Genomic DNA, 17,236 nt, shown 5'->3' with positions numbered 1-17,236 from the left:
AAGAGCAACATCCCTGTTGGCCAGTCAAAAAGCTGGAAGTCTTACATGGCCTGGTGTGTAGCTGGGCACAAAGCTCCCTTTCATGGCTTCGGCTGGCTGCATTATCAGCCGTACCGAGATCACAGTCCTGATAAAATGGTGTTGAAAGCACTGAGAGTTTCAGGCTTTGTGCTCTCTGCTGAAGGGATAATTTTAGAATGTTCTTCCCCTTGATAATAGTAATTTTACAGCAATGTAACTGTTGAATTTTAGAGTTAGATCAGTGTAAATGAAGGCAGAATCAGATCATTTTTTCTGAGGCAAAGAAAACTCTTCATATCAGCAGATATAAATGTATTAAAAAATCCAAATGTGCATACACACACAAAAATCTACATCTTCTTAAGGCAAGACTGTAAATAATTAATATAATAACCTGCTTACAAATTCAATCTAGGTATATTAAGTTAGTCAAGACATTTCAGATTAGTCCTCTTCTTTTTTATCTTGTTTTGCTTTCTGTAGCTACATGAATGCAGGTAACTTCCACCTGCCTGAAGAACAAGAAAGCATTTTTCCTTCTGGTTTGAGGGCTGCGTTTTCAAAAGGATCTTATACCTCTCTTCCAGCTTTCCAGGCATGTTTTTCTATGGGATTTTTGTTCATATTTTTCAGTGTTTCCAAAAAGAAAAATGTGACACCTTATATACACATTCTTAGGGGCAATTTTTGCAGCTCTTTGCAAATAAAGCATTTTGAGGCTTCTTGCAAGGTGATTGTACTAAACAAATGTAGTAAATAATCCTGAAATTGCAATGTGCCTCATTTACACTTGAATGGAATTACTTAGATGTGGGATGTTGCTGGTACAAGTGGCTCCAAGTACACTGTTCAGTTTTGTGTTCACTAATACAGGCAGCTTTATCTCTTGCTTATATAAAAAGCATGACACTTTCAAAAGGATTCAAATCTCACTTGACTCTGCTCTTCTATGGACGACTAAAGTTAGGGACCTAAATAAAGCTGGTCCAATAGTCAAAGGTGCTGAACAACTGCATCTTCTGTTTAAGTAACAAGTAGATGCAGCTGCTTGGCACAGATAAAAATCAAGTTTTTTTCAGGTTCCTAAAAATGGATTTAGAAGCCTAATTAAAGTATACAAGGTTCAAAAATGCTGGTCCACACAAAGACTGTGTTTGGCAATGAACTGAGTGGGGACACAGATGTGCTCTGATGTTTGTGCAGAGCTACCTGCAGGCCCTTCATGGAGTAGTGCAGGACCTAGAAAAGGCCTTCAAAATGCTGAATGCACAGAGTTATGGAAATTCATCAGGGAATTTGAGGACCTGCAGTACCCAAAATCATTTTGCCTCTTGCAAACAGAGATCATGAGTTAGAATCCACAAGTTTAGTCATGAAAGACTAAAAAAGTGAGTTTTGCTTCTCCAGAACGTACTGACTGCCTCTTACAAACACCTTTTTGCATTCTGGCTTGCTTGTGGGTACTGTGGGTCATCTTATCAGAGGTGAACATAGCTAGTTCAGCTGTGGTTCAGGTGAAGAAACCAGGTTAAAATTTGGCCTTCTGTACCAAATGGCCATCCTACCTGGATGCAGGATCTAAAAAATCCTTGCCGCAGTTTATCTATTTGTAAAGGCTTAGCAATTTTGCAATAGCTGATTTTTTTTCTTTTCCTTCTTTTTTTTTTTTTCAGTAGATGAAGGTACAGTGATACAGTACCCTAAAACTTCCCTCGCATGGGCAATTCAATGAGTGTCTCAGAAGGCACTATATGTATTTGCATATGAGCTGTGGAAGTAACACGTTTGCCAGAAACAAGGTGAGCCAGCTGTTGTTCTGTCTTCATGATGTAGAAATGTGTTGTTAGATCTGGTAGTGCAATGGCAAAACCTTCTGCTGTGTTGGTGATGTCCACCTAGTTCCCTGCTACTGCCAGAGGCTTGCCCTGGGTTGGGGACTGTTCCATATGCATTAAGGCAAGATCGCTGAGTCCTCCAAAAAGTAAGTTTACATTTATGTTTAAAGGGAATAGAACAGCGATTCCTGTATGCAGCTTGTCAGCCAGCCCTCTGAACTTGTGTTAGATTTGTTGCACTTATCTAATCTCTGAGCAAACCCTATGCACCAGTGACAGCAGCGTTTAGATGCCATTTGCACAGCAGTGAAGTCTGAGACAACATGACATTTAAATTAGCGTTCTGCTCATTGATAGGTAAGGACAGATGCTGTAGAATGTAGTAAACCCTTCCTGCATTTGCTGCATTGTAGGATTCTGTGTGTAGTGTTGTGTTATGGCTAAGGGACCTGTTAAGTCATACCAGATAAATTTGGTTAATAAGCAGTGGCTTAGCCCACCATTCCTTTGGGTGTGTGTCATGTTAGACAGTATTTCCAGAGGCAGGTCAGCAGGCAAACATCTGGTGAGTGCAGAGATGGACTTTGGGGATGAGTGTATGACACTGATTGATTTCAGGGGAAAGGTCCTCTGAGGATTGTACAACTCATCATGTGCTTAAGAGATTACTGCTATCACCTGTGTGTTTCTGAATAATGGAAGAGAAGTGCTCTTGGTCACGCAGCTGAAAAGGTTCTTGAGCACCTACTGCCGGTGTGTTGACATGGGTAAGTTATTCTGGTGGGACTGACATTGACTTATGACCTTGTATTATGGCAGAAGTCTTTTTCCCTCAGTGTTACCAGAGATAGTGCATATCTCCCTTGGTTTTGCCCTTATTATGTCCTTTTTTGAAATTTGTGCCTGCTCACAGCTGGGTTTAGACAGGGTATAATGTCCTCAGATCATAGATTATGAGGAAAAAATAAACACAAAGTTGCATACACAGCTTCATTTTAATTTTAGGAGAAGAGTTTGGAAGATCTGAGAGTAAAATTTAGCACAGAATTTTTAGATTAAAAAAAAGTATATATTCTTCGCTTGGCTTGCCTTTGAGCATTTTGTTAAAAGTACTAAAAGAACTGTTTTAATGAAGCATAAAAATTGATTGTTTCTTGCCAGGAGGGATCGTCTTCAATCTTCAGATACTAAAGACTTCGTGAGAACCACAAGAAGAATATCTTCTTGAATCATTTACATTTTTCCCCTTTTGCAGGCTTATGTAACCATGCAGAAAATCTAATAATAAGTGTGCTATTAGTATCCAGTGTGGCACCTTCTGCAAAGTGAGGTGTCATGTTATTACAAATAATGGTGCAGAAATGTTGTAGATGTGGAGAACTTCCGTATGTGGCTTATTTGAGTAATCTTTATCAAAAAAGATCTTGCGCTAATTGAATCCATCTTTGCCTCTGTTTTACAATTCTGTTTTATTGTTTGAGGGAGGAAGAGCCTGGCTGCTTGCTTTTGTTTCTGTGAAGTCTGGCATGCTATTAATGGTGTTGGAAGGAATAGGCTAGTAGCAGTACTGAGAAACCAGGTGTCTTGTGGTCTTTTATTTTTACGTACATGCCCACCCCTTCTTTGTTCACCCACCCACAGTCTCTTGAGGTTTAAAGCTGACCTACAAGCATCCCTTTTTGTTCTGATCTCAAGTGCCTTCAGCAGGGATTGTCAGCCTTGTGATGAACACGGTCACAGGCAGGGCTACCAGGCTGATCTGCATGTATAACCTTGATGCCAATGAGTTCAAACTCAACTTGGCTTCACAGTCCTCACTGGTGGGACTGCAGGGTTAGCTTTATTATGGGCAGACTACTGAGCAGCAGCAAGCAACCTGCAGGGTCTTTTCTTCTATTGAGACTTTGTCTTTTTTTTTTCTTTTTTCTTTCCTTTTTTTTTCCTGTTCCTGTCACCCTCATATTCTGCCAACAGCAATACCCACACCTAAAGCATCGCTCCGCTTTGCAGTGACTACAGCGTGATCACTCCATAAGCAGTTCCCTACATCCTGGCATCTCTTCCACTGATTTTGTGCAAGTTGTGCACTCGTTTCTCCAGGTGAATATTGGGAGCATAAGTCCTTTCCTTTGTGGTTACTACTGTGTGCCTTGAAGACACCATTAAAAAACTATAGTAACGAAAAATGTTATGCTAGTTTTGTGTAAATCACCTCTCTAACCTGACCCCTGAAAGAAGGGAGAGCATGATAATGCCATTGATGGCATCTCCCTGCTCCTGGAGTGCCAATGTGCTTTTCTTACCAAAATGATTGAAATGCTGTTCCCCCGGTTGAGTTTTGCCAGTGAATGAGCCCTGCTGTGGTCATACCACAGCCTGTCTCACTCAGTGACAAGCATTTATTCTTAAGAAGCTGACAGTCCCAAGTTTAACAATGAGTTTAAATCTGAGTGTGGCCCAAGAAACAAAGAAAGTAACCATAACCTTGCCAGTCTCATCCCCCAGCAGTTTGGAGTAACCTACACTTTGGACTTGAAGGCTTTACAAGATGGTGATTGATAAAGAATGGTTTGGGATAGGAGGTAACCTAACTGTTGCCATCAATTGCTTTCATAAGCAATAAGTCACTGAAAAAAAGAGTAATACCCCCACCCCAAAGCACACAAGAAAGAGCCTGGCCGTTTGCTGTAATCTAGCATGAAACAGCTAAGGAAAACAGTGCATTTTGCAAAAGTGTTCAGTACCCTGCATAGGAGTTCCAGCTTGGGATATTGAATGTGTCTGTTATTGTAACAGCTGATATCATTCATTCAGTAACATGTAAAAGATTGTGCACAGTGGTTGTGCTCTGGGGTTGTTTTACTGTTGTTTCCTCCTGTGTGTTTTCCTAGACAATTTAGCACTTTGTGGTAGGGACATAATCCTGGAAGTTACTGAGAACCATGAAATCCCATTAAAACCAGTGCATTCAGCTCCTTGACAAATTGTAGCTTTATTTGATGCAGGTTGTGGAGGTGCTTTGGCAATAGAAATAAAGCTATTTTTAAAGGTCGCTGTGTTGTAAGCTTTTATAAAGCTGTACTCGCACAATGGATCTTTCTTAAATCTGTACTTCTCCCTGCTAATCCTAGAGACTTATTTCTTTCCCCTTTGGTGTTCTTGCTTTGATTTTTTTTTTCCTTTTTCCTTAATAATGTATTTTCTTTCATGACTTCTCCTATTTCCTTAGCTTTACAGCCCTTCTCCTACTTGGGTGGGTCTTTTTATGTCTTTGTTAGCTGGGAATTGTTTCCCAGCAGTGGTAACTATGGAACTCCTGAGGTCTCTGCCACTTGAAATGCTCATTCAGAACCATATTGGATAATTTCCTGGCCCATTTCCCTTCTGTTTTACTTTTAAACAGGCGATAAGTTTGTTTACAGAAGCTAGGGCGGTTGATGCCAACCTGAAGGAGGGTTGTATTCACACGGTGGGAGGGCTGAGCTGAGTGACCGTGATGCTCTGTGCTTACACTAATGAAGAGGGAAGCTATTACAGTCTTCAGATCTAGAGCCCAGTACAATCTTGAGCTCTTTTTGGGAAAGCTTGGATTTTTCTGCTTTGGAGTCATTTAGCATAAGGTATTTGTACTGTTGTCATATGTTTCCTTTCAATTCGTTTTTATAATAAGGATAGCAGTTTACCTCAAAACTATTATTCAGGAGTCATTTAGAGGTTTTCCAGGCCCCTTCTTTGAGAAGAAAACTGATTGTGAAACCTAGGCAATAGAAATTGTTCAGCTGAACTGGCAAAGCCATTCTCCAGCGTCCAGTTCTTGTAAAACTGTCTTTTTGGAGGAACCTCTAGGGAGGTGCAACTCTTCCCTGTAGTTGTAAGGTACAGACCTTTATATTGCAGATGTGTGGCTGTGCATCTGTTTGTGTCATGGAAAGCTTGGTGTTGGAAGTGTACGGTAGCATTTCTGCAGGGGAAGAGCCAGCCCCTTGAATGCTGGAAGGAGAAGATTGCACTCTGATACATTTCTTCTGTGCTTGGGTTTTTGTCCTTTTTGCTCCCTGGTTAGGCTTTATTGGCAAGAGGAGTGTGAGGTCAAGACTGTGCTGTTTATTTTGCTTCTCAGCGAACTGAAAGATACAGCCTTGCCTCGCTGCAGCCTGCCAGGGACCAAACTTAATGGTCAGTGTTTTAATTTAAGCGACACCAGCCGGGAGGCAACCGGCGTAAAGGGTACACGGTCGGTCAGCCCTTCCTTCCAGCGGTTTGCTGTACATCCAAGGCTATCGACCCCATGCTCGCAGACGGCACATGTTTGGCCGGTGGCCAGAGGGGAGCTGCTGTGCCAGGAGACCTCAGACTTGGCTGAGCACCCACGCCCGCTGCAGAATCCTCTCGTTGTGGGAGACGTGCTGCTCTGTGGTGGTGCGGGGACCATATTTTGTGTTTTCTGAGGATATGAAAGCTTGTCTGTGTGGCTCTGAGGAAGGCTGGTGGCACTGGTTTAGATTCAAGGCTGCTTTTCAGAAGACAGAAGCATAAGGACTTTGGTCATACATCAGAAACAGAGGCATATGAAAGAAAAGACTATCAGAAAGCTTCTGTCTTTTAACCTAATTGTGTTTCTGCATTGAGAAGATGGCGTGAGACTTGCCATGTGATGGTGAGATGAGCGACATTATGTGCCAGGAGCTCACGATCACCGCTAGGAAGCTGTGGGGAGGAGCAGCAGGCTCCTTCCCTTCAGGGGTTTCACAAATGAGAGCTTTTTTGGTACTTGGTGATCATCACATTCCCTCTCCCGTGACAGGGAAGGAGGCTGCTCCCCTTTCAGCCTCTCCCACTCGTAAGCTGTTTATTCACATTAAGTGGTGAGGAGGCTGCATCAGCCATACTTCTCTGGTGTCCTTAGTTAACACAAGGCTCTGACAATTGTATCTCTGATTATTCTCTCACCATCCGTACCTTTTAAAAATATTTCTCTTTATTTGCTGCTTTGTCAGCTATGTAATACTGTACTGGGATCCAAAGGTGCGTGTTAAATAAGGGATTTAAGGCTGCAGGGGATTGAGCTGATCATTATGAGTCTGAGAATGGGACCTGTGAAGCATGTTATCTGAGGCCTCTGTGGATAGTTAAATTAAATGAATGCTTTTGTGATAAACTTTTTTTCAAATTAATCGATTGTGTGAAAGCAGGGACTAAGCTATAGAAGCTGGATGATGAGGGCTGGAGAAACACAGCTGTCGCCTCTTTCCATTGCAATGCCATTAATGAACAGTTAATGACTGACTATATCTCAGTCCAGTGTTTCTGGATTCTTTCCTTTTTTTTATTGTCCTTGTTTAAAGGTGGCTCAGAAAAGAGGCTGATAGGCAGAAGGCATCAGGAAAATGCAGCAGGGAAGCAATGCTGTGCAGCCATCCCAAGATGTCTTGGGACTACCATCAGCCCATTGCTTGCTTAGTGGAGGTGGTCTGTGAGAGAAAGGAGCTGCAAGAAAGGGGTGGAGAGTGACAAGGCTGCAGTATGAACTGCAGCTCGTGCCAAAAAGTGGTGTAACAGCTGTTGTGCCTGCAAAAGACCGTTTGCTTTGACGTTTCTTTCCTCTTCTGTAGGGGATGGATCGATTGATAGGCATCGATACAGTGCTCTAGCATATTGTTCGGGCCCATCGGATCTTGCCTTCCCTGCAAATTACACTCTGGATCTTCTTGTGGGAAGCAGGTACAGCTCATGGTTGTGAATCAACATGCCAATGGATGTCACGCAGAGTCAAATGGTAACTCTGGGGCTTGTAGACCACACTGTTTCCATGGGAGACCCAGCTAAGAAGGCACGTAGAGAGGCAGGGAGCCCTACCCCCACAACGTCAAGTCCCTGCCTTGTTTGATCTAATAGTTACTTTTCCAAGTATATTTTAAAAATTGAGTTCTGTTTTATTTTTGCTTGATCATTATCTGTGCTTTAGAAAAGAAAAAATTGGGTTTGTGCCACCAATTTAGGTGAGGAGCAGCTTGAGCTGTGACCTCCTAGGCTCGTCTTGGCCTGTACAACCACAAGAGGGATGGCATTAGGCAATTGTAGCTCCAAGCAGCAGGGTGGGCATATCAATAGATCTGCCTTCTGCTGGGCTTTGGAAGGTAAATTTTTGATAGGAAACATGTGAGAGGGAGGCAAATCTGGAAGAGGTCTGGTGCAGCAGAAGATAGCGGAGGTTTTCCCTGATCTGCTTTGCAGATATCAGGTGCAGTCTGCATGAGTCAAAGAGGAAGGGACCTAGCTAGGGGACACGGAAGGTGAGATGGGATATATAATACTGCCTTGAGAGTATGAGGGTGGTCTCATCAGCCAAGGGCCAGTTGGCTGCACAGAGGACTAATTTCACTGACTCCTTACATCAGGGTCAATAGTATTTGCATCGTCTCACTGGTGGGACGTTATGGTCAAGGCTGATTCTTGCCTTGTTTTCCTGAAGTGGTGTGAACTATCCCTTTGCAAAGGGAGGGGAAAGAATGGGCAGGGGTGTGGGAGTGCTTTCCTCAGCAGTGCACTTTGCAGAAAAAAATGTTACTCCTTTGTGAGGTCTGGACTCCCCAGTGTCTGCAAAGGATGTCATGGGTGGTAACACTACTTACATCTACCCTCTGTTGCTAATGGCCACGGTTTCATCATTCACAGGCAATAAAAAGCTAGTCTTCCATCCCTTTAGCTGTCAGCAGTGGAGTTAGCTTTTTCTTTGTTTGCCTTATCATTGTTTTCTTCATGAATGTAGAGGATGCAGGCTTTCTCCACTCTAGTCACTGTACACTTGGTGTGTGGGGTACGTGTGTATGTTGTTTGGTTCTCTTTCTCTTGCATCAGTAATTTAGAGCAGGGACAGGTTTGTAGCACAACTATGTGAATTCAGGGGGGAAAAAATAGTGCTACCTGCCTCGTGTTGTCCATTTTCATTCTGCACTGCTCAGTCAAGGCTTTCAATGTGGACGGAGTGGTGGAGTTTGATCAATGAAAATATGTGTGGATAAGATCTCAGCAAAGTTTGAGTCAATGCCTTTCTCACCATCTAAAGATCTTCCAGCCATAAGGGAAAAGTTTCAGGGGCACAGTTTCCTCTATCTGTACATAAAACTGGGAGATCCTGAGATAAATGGGCATAGGGCATTTTACTTCCATCATCTCTCCCCTTTTCTCACTTTGTATGACTTGGAAGTGGCAGCTGTGGTCAGGCTATGAGATGAAAGGTTTTGTGCCTTGTGCATATAGCCTTGATTCTACCCATGAGTTCATGATCTGTGCTCCTTTTAACTTGCTACAAAAGTAGACCTTATTTTTCTGCTATGTGTGGCTCCAGAGCTATCCAGAGGAAAAATACAGTTGTTGGGACATGTCACCCCACGGCTGTTATCTCTACGGGATATGTGTTTGCTACTCATCACTTGATGAGGAGTAGAGGGACTATTTGACAGTACTTCTCCTCACTTCCCAGGAAATCAATTTGACTTGCCATTTTGAATCCTTAAATCTGAAACAATAAACAGCTCCTGCCTTGTACTTAACAGTGTGGGGAGCGAGCAGCTTGTCTGTGTGGTGATGAGGGAGGCTATCGACAGAGGGATGACTTCAGCCAGGCAGTCTGGAGGCAACGTGATTAATTTATTTTCTTCCCTGGTCTGTGAACCCTCTCAGTCACCAGAGCATTGAGACCTTCAGCTGTACAGCGTTCTGGTCTGCCCTTGCACACTCCCCATGACTGCCTGACCTGTGGGACTTTGCTCCGCGCTTAGCTGTGGTCCTGCGCCTAGGCTGTTCCCAGGAGCAGCTCTGTAGATTCAAAAGGTGACGGCTTCAAACCTGGAATCTCCATAATTTATGCTCCCCACGCAAACAAACATGCATATGCCTTTCACACTGCCTGTGTATTAATAGTGACAGAGCAACATGTGTTTTCCACAAGAGCAAGGCACCTGTTGAGGTTGTTCAGGGTCACCAAGCACTGCAGTGATGCTTTACTCCTTTTCTGCAGGCTCCAGCATGTGTTAAATGAGGAGGGGATTGGTTTTTATTAGGCCGAAAGGGGCTGTAGGTGGGGAACCATCCAGACATTGCAAGTCCTCTCACTAGATTCATATGCCGAGCCCAAGAAGGAGGTCAAATCAAGGAGCTCAGGTTGTTACCTGTTTTAGTCTAAATCTGGCATTTGTGATAAGGTAAATGGAAAGTCTCCTAGCAACTGAGGTCAGCATTTGTCCTGTGGTGTGTATGGCACTCCCCTGCGAGATGCACTGATAAATATGTTTTGTTCCATAGGTCCCTGTATCTGCAAGTCTGAAGCCACTGTTGTAGTCACTCTTACCCATTTTAAAGGCTAGAAATGGATTTTAATTAAAGCTCCTCTGATATCACTTAAAAATTATCAGATCCTCAATTACTGGACAAGTAGCTCAAGGGCACGAAGGCTGCCCTTGTTTTATATCATGTACATGAAACAAACTTCGCCCGATATGAAGAGGTGCTGGAAGAAACCCTTAGTACATCTAAGCAATTTACATGTCCCCTATGGCATTTGGGCCATAGGGTCCCTTGGATCTCAGGTGCTCTTAGATGCAGGTTTCACATATGGTATCTTTCACAGATTCCCTTTTTGCAGAGCAGAATCTAGAGCCCTTAGAGAAACAGCTGTGGGTTGACCTTGCAGAAAAGAAGAGGAGCAATGTCCTGAGTGTTTAACCTGGGCACCTTAGAGAAACAGTAGCTGTAAATTGGAAAGCCATTTCTATCTGAAACATGATAACTAAGAAGGAACCTCATACATGCTTCCTGAATGTGATGCACCCTCTAAAGAGGCCAAAGCAATTGTAAAGGGCTAGATAGAAAAGGGGGAACAGGATATGTAGCCAACCTCTTTCCACAGGACAGCAATATTTGGAGCTCTGTCTATTTAGGGTACTAGGTAAGTTGTGAACAGAACAAGTTGTTTGACGTGCTCCGCCTGCTAATGCATACAGAGTTTTGGAGAATTTAACACTGAAATTTATGGTGATCCTATTGGCAGTGTCATAAGGGGTACCCTGGTCTTTGCAGGTGTGCACAGAGGGAAAGGCATGGCCAGTGGAGGGAAGGTGACAGGCTGAGAGTGGAAATTTTCTTCAGGATCTGCAGATTTCCTGAGAGACCCAAGCTTACACTTGTACTTAGGGGCTTCTCCTGAAGGGCTGAGAGCTCTCAGGTTCCCGAATAATCTCTCCTAGCTGTTTGTTTGTTTTTCCTTAATTTTATTTTACTGGGAGGGACAAGATTTGACCTACAGGAATTCCATTGTTTTAAGGTAATCATCCAAGCTCTGCAGAAAATTTTGATGATAATGTTTAGCAATTTATAAATGCAGGTCATCTTTTAGTTCTCCACAGACCAGATTATACAGATTAAAACTTTGCTGCTAAACAAAAGGGAAACTAACCAGGTAAACCCAAGAGAAAGCATTAAGAAATCAGATTAAGAGAATTACATTCTTTGTAATTTCTATTCTTAACTCACTTAGAATGGACACAAAATGCATCCTTTATATCCCAAAATGTTCAGCCTGGAGTAACTTTGAAAGAATAGCTGTAGGCACAATATATGCCCTGTATTCCTCATTGTAGTTACCATTGTGAAAATCCCTGCTGGTGTTTTCTATTCCTGAGTTTCATCCATCTGAGCAAGTCTGTTCCTGAGGCTCAGCTCAAAGTCAAAAGGGTGAAAAAGCGTTATGTCTACAGAAGAGTCAGAAGGATTTCCAACGTGCTGTGGATCATTAATTTGGCTTCAAAGACGTGTTTTATACTTTGGGATTTTTACAAAGCAGCTACGTGGAGGATTTTTTGCTATTGGCTAGGGCATGTTCCCCACAAGGTAGCCTTGTAAAGCATTTTCTCTGCTAACAGGATCGCAGACAAATAGTTTCTTGCCTTTATCCTCTGCTTTTATCTCTGCCCTCTCCAAGAATTCCTCTTAATTCTTTGCTTGCTCTTTTGGGTGACACAAGGACAGTGAACCTGAAGTGGAAAATGAGAAAAACACAGCGTTAAAACAAGCCAAAGCTGGAATGATTTGCCAGGACTAGGGAGATAACCCTTGCAATTGGGGTAATTTCACAAACATCAGGGGACAAGGTTCAGGAGTAAATCTGTTGTTAACAAATCTGAAAGACAGATTTGCCCTGAAAGTACTGAGTCAGTCAGAAACTGCTAGAGTTTTCTACTGAGTGACATCATCACCAGTATTATTACGAGAAAACAGAATATCAAAAAATATTCTTCAATTTGAGGGGTTTAAAATATCTCATTTCCCTGTTAAAAGTCCATTGAAAAATGACATAGAATGATGTCCAAAAGGACACTTTCTTTCTAAAATAAATGATGATTTTTGATGATGGATGAAACTTAGCTCTTTCTGTTACTTGGCTTGAAGGTGAGTTTTGGGTTTTTTGTGGTTTGGAGGTGGTTCTGTTTCTTTTTTTTCTGGATGGGTCATGCCAGTGCACTGAAAAGCTTGCAAGAGTAGTGATAAGGGTATTGACTTCAGTGCTGGTAACTGAAATGGTAGCAGCTGCCAGCTGTCCACACCCGACCTCCTTGCCATTCCCTCAGCCCATTTTGCTGGTGTTTCAAAGAGGATACATGTCTTTTCCTCAACACCACAGTTTTCATCATGATCTCTTAATGCATGTACCAGTGCTGCTAGTGCCAGTTTGCAGCATCCCCTGAAGAACTCAATACATTTCCCATATGTAAAGGGAAAGTCATAAAAAAGAGTTCTTACTCTGCTGGGATGCAACGAGGTTACATCATTAAAATTTGGAATAGGTTCCTTGTGATTTAAAGATAACTAAACATGTTGTTACCCTGTGAGCAAATGGAGAGTTGGAAACAGGATTGAGAGTCCAGAGTCTAACCACTGAGTCATTCCTTCCAAAGAGAAATTATTTCAAGTGCAGCGATTAAATTAAAGAAAAACCGACACGTGGGTGATCAGATAAATATCAATAGCAAATACCAGCAAATAAAGTAAAAACTATCCCCTAGATCTACCAAGATTCTGTAAACTTTTTTGTTAATTTGTACCCTTTCTCTGGAAAAGTTGGTTTTCTCTTAAAACCCAATCTGCAGTACTGCATTGTATGAAGTAGTGTTAAGGAAAAGAAGCATTTGTTATGTATGTTTGTTCACATAAAAAAACCTAACCAAAGTGTACTCTTTCCAGCAAGTTTACAGCATGTATCAGTCACAATCTCACTTGCTTCCCAGGAAGTGTGCCTGTCATTTTGTTGCTGTAGTAATGCACAGTGAGCCTAACTTGGGCTCCAGCTTAAATAAAGTTGCTCGGTTGCACGAAGATCAGTTAGCACAGTTCATTGCATTCAACCTACTCACCGTGCAAAGCACTGGATTCACAGTCTCTGTCCGTTTAAATGCAATTTATGCCTCCACTCTCCCTCAGATAGCTGTGGCTTGGCACAGCGGCAAATACGTCTGGAGTCTCGGTGGCCCAGTTCAGCAGAGAATGTAAGCCTGCCTTTCCAGCAAAGTCACTAAATGTTCTCAGTGGCTGGACTTTAAGCAGACTGGTTCCCCATCGTTTCACATTAAACGACACTCAAGTGGATTTTTAGGTCCGGACCTAAAGAAACACTGGTTTTGATCACTAGTTAGTTAAAGTCACTTGGTCAGTTACTTTGTGCACAGAGATATCCAGTGACTGGATCTGTATTAGAAATGTTGTGTTTAGGCACGGGCAAAGGTTTCTACTAGGGAAAAAAAACATTACTAGGTAAGGAAAATATGTAAAAATTAAAATTGAGTGTTTATACACTTAAGGCTGCTATTTACTTTTATAGATTTGTTTATACATGTTTTGAGGACAACTGCATATGAATCTACCAAACTCTTGACGAACTCCCCTAGAAAAATTCCTAGCAGTTTTTCTTAGGGCTGTTAAAAAGAGAAATAATAATCTAAAAAAAAGGACAGGGTGGAGCAGTTTTTAAGAGATGGCATAGCTGTGGAAAATTGTGTGTGCTTTTCCACCAAAGTTTAAGTAGTGGTAAGTTATGCCATATATAGGGAACAAGCATAACCAGTGCTAAGAAACCATGTTTTGAACAGTTTTAAAGATGCAGAGAATTACTGTCCCCTGCATGTGCTATTAACACCCAGACTTTCCTCTTTGTACAGTTGTTTCTGAAACAGAAGTTAAAGTTTCTCTCTGTAAGATACTGTATTCCATGCAGTTTCCTCTTGGACAGTGGGTTTCCATCTGTTATATTATTCCTAGGACTAACATAAATGGCATCCTGATCATAAGATAGAGAGATGTAGTTTATGTGTGAAAACTGTTACACTCTTCTGGAAAACCACATTAGTGGCCTGGCACTGGTAATGTCTTAATATGGTGCCTAAAAAAGCTTTTTCTGAGGGGAGAACCTCCCAGGATACCAGCAGATGACTTCCAGTTGCATAGCAGTATTGGTGGCAGTAGCCAGATGGCATGTAGTAAAATCCTGAACCAGACAAATTTCACAGAGGTTTTACCTTTCCTTCCTCTGGGGACAGGATTTCATATATGTTTCCAAATCCCACAAAGCTGTGCAGCCCTGGGGAGGATAGGAGCTTGCTTATGGAAGGTGACTGACTGCAACTTCTGGTTTTCCAGTGTATGTCTCCCCTAACTGCAAACAGGGATAACTGGAAAAAGAGTTTGAACTTGGTTCTCCATCCCACTGCTCACAAGTGTTTTGTATTCAGTAGCATAAGTCAAATGATTCCACAGAAACAACAGACATATAAAGAAGGTCGTAAGCAAGAATGAGTTCCTTTCCCTCAGCAAGAGTTGTGTGTACATTATACACCTCACCCCCACTGTGTTCATGCATGGATCTTAAGTGGTGCTGATCAGCTGTCACTCATGTCAGCAGTGCAACTCAGCAGTCACGAGTAGAAACTGCAGAAGTCAGATGAAGTCTGCTTTTCTGTTGCTTTACACTGTTTGTGGGTGCCTAGTTGCGTTATTATGACTGCTTTCATAGTTTTTGGCTTTCTGTGAGGTACTGGATGTTGCCCACTGCCAACAGCCTGGGAAGCTAGATGTGGTATCATTGAGGGAGCACTTAATGAAGTGACCAAGAATTCATTCGCTTGGTTTTGCTAGAGGTGTTGTGCAGAGTGACTGCCAAATCATTTCACCAAATGCTTATGGTCTGAAGGGATAGAACAATAAAAGGAAGCCAAACCTGATACACATAAAGATGCAGGGAAAATATGCTGGGTTCATAAACTTGTGGCCCAGTGTCTCCTTCCATCTTCAAAGAAAATTATAGAATCAGCAAAAAAGCTGTTTGTCTCAGTAGTTCTTCATTTAAAATCAGGAAGTGGAAATAGATACACGACAGGTACTAAGGATTTCTTCACTGCATGCATCAATATTCCTTCATTTGTTTCTTACCGCATCTCTTTGTGTTTAAAAATTTAGACAAAAAAGGGTAGTTAATGCTACTATCTCATGATTGCAGCAAGTATTTAATCATGTTTCTGCGATTGCTGAAGAACTGAATTAATCTCTGCAAAGATGTTTTGGGAAAAAAAGGGGTTGGTCAACGGTACATTGTCAGGACATGTTTAAACAGTAACTACAGTGAGATCATGATGATCTGAAAAGAAATATCCTTGGGAATCCAAATATACTGGCCAAATCAAATGTAGGTAGAATTGGCAAGAAAAGATAGAATTGGCTTATCTAGTTGTATTGTTTCTAATGCTCTCCTAACTCATGAGAGAGAGGGAAGCGTAAATGTGAGTGCATTGTGCTCAGCCAGCTGCGGCAACAGGACCTGTTTAAGCCTGGAGGCCTAGGACAAGGCCAGCCTGAGCTCTTTTTTTCTAGATCAGTCTTTGATCTTGACTGCCCTGGAAGAAGACATACCCCTGGGAGAGGACAATGAGACTTCTGCAACTCCCACACAGTCAGGCTTAGTGAAGACCTAGAGAGCTTTTAACACAACTAAATAAACAACCTTTTACCGTAGGGGGTTTTTTTGAAACAGTCTTATGGTGGATGTGTTCAGGCCACTAAAGTGGTCAGTTGTATGGGAGTATGGCTTATTTTCCTGCATTAATTAGATGAGGAAGTTTGTGGTGGGATGTATGCTACGTCTGTAGAAGGTAACTATAATTTTTAATCATAATGGTTTATCCTTCCAGTTCCCAGTGGCACACATCCAGGGTCTGATGGCTGGGAAACACAGTTGTAGCCAAGGACTCCTCTTCAGCATGTTGGAAAGGCTGCTTGCTCTGCTCTCTGTTTCTCCACACTGGTTACCTGAGTGATCAGTGTGTGTGATGCAGTGACAAAAGTGAGGAGAGGACTTGATGAGGGTGGGGCTGGGAGGATACTGAGTATCAGGATTGCTTGGAGATACCAGATTATTCCCACATAGGGTAAGGAGCTAGGTTAACATCCTGATGCTGTGTTTAGATCAGGCTTCGGGCCCTGGGCAGGAAGGTAAGTTCCAACTGGAGGTCACTGTACTTGTCTGCAGTTAAATCACTGTGATGTTTGAAGCAGTCCTGGAAAGCACTGGGGTAACATCTGGTCAACAGGAGATGATGCAAATTGCAAAGACTGGTTGGACTGGCCTGGACCTTCTCTAGCTTCTGGGTGCAGGAGTGCATCTGAGTGTGAGGTCCCTGCATGCTTATCAGCATCCACCATTTCTACATGAAAGAAGAAAGCAAGAAGTGATTCAGTTTGCATCAGGGCCCCACACATGGCCTGAGCAACTGTGTGGTCTCCCCTCCTCCTGGTTCCTGCATTTCCCCAGCTCTGCCTACCATAGTTGTCCCCTGCCACTGGGGAGGCGCCCAGTCTTCATTTTGTTTTGCAAAATGTTTAGTCCAACCTAGGAAGCGGAGCATGTTTAAGGAAAACCAAACTGCACATACAACCCCCAGTAGTCTTTTCCTGCCTGCCTGCCAGGCATGAGGGAGAGTCACTGATGGGGTGTGGACAGAGCCACAAGTACTGTCAGCTGGTGACAAAAACACCCTCACCTCTGGAGGCCAGGGACTGGGGGAGATGCTGGGGAAGGGAGCACTCCAGTGTCATGGCGTAAGGATGGTGGGGCTGTGAGCAAGGACTGTTGGCTCCATCTTGCCAGCTGGCTCGCTCAGCAGTTTTTGCAGGAAGTGTGAAGAGAACACATTTCATGGGAGATATTTATCATTACCCTGTACTGCTTAAATATAGCCTGTGTAGCAGGTTAGAGCTTGTTAGGCTTTTATCTTCTCAAGTTGGAGGGTGATGTATTAATCTATGAGTGCTGGAGCCTCAAGTGAATTACAGAAAGTCAT

General features: G+C 42.7%; 2 protein-coding genes across 9 annotated transcripts in view; both read left to right on the top strand.

Annotated features, from left to right (window-relative positions):
* Positions 1-17,236, top strand: part of ATXN1 (ataxin 1) — a 476,222-nt gene that overhangs the window by 173,146 nt on the left and 285,840 nt on the right. Inside the window, exons 5-6 of one of the 8 annotated variants that reach the window (XM_051799175.1) lie at positions 1,695-1,820; positions 7,469-7,577. The exons of 5 other annotated variants lie outside the window; for them this stretch is intronic. The gene's annotated coding sequence lies outside the window, so the exon portion shown is untranslated. Of the gene's footprint in view, positions 1-1,694; positions 1,821-2,474; positions 2,624-7,468; positions 7,578-17,236 lie in introns of all 8 variants that reach the window. 2 more of the 8 variants (XM_051799173.1, XM_051799174.1) reach the window with 2 other exon arrangements.
* Positions 1-17,236, top strand: part of LOC127476333 (uncharacterized) — a 414,088-nt gene that overhangs the window by 155,131 nt on the left and 241,721 nt on the right. The gene's annotated exons all lie outside the window — the stretch shown is intronic.

The sequence above is a fragment of the Manacus candei genome, unplaced genomic scaffold, assembly GCF_025592945.1.
Source record: "Manacus candei isolate 608988 ecotype Guabito, Panama unplaced genomic scaffold, ASM2559294v1 h1tg000049l, whole genome shotgun sequence".
Taxonomy (NCBI): domain Eukaryota; kingdom Metazoa; phylum Chordata; class Aves; order Passeriformes; family Pipridae; genus Manacus; species Manacus candei.
This window is presented reverse-complemented; position numbering and strand designations above follow the sequence as displayed.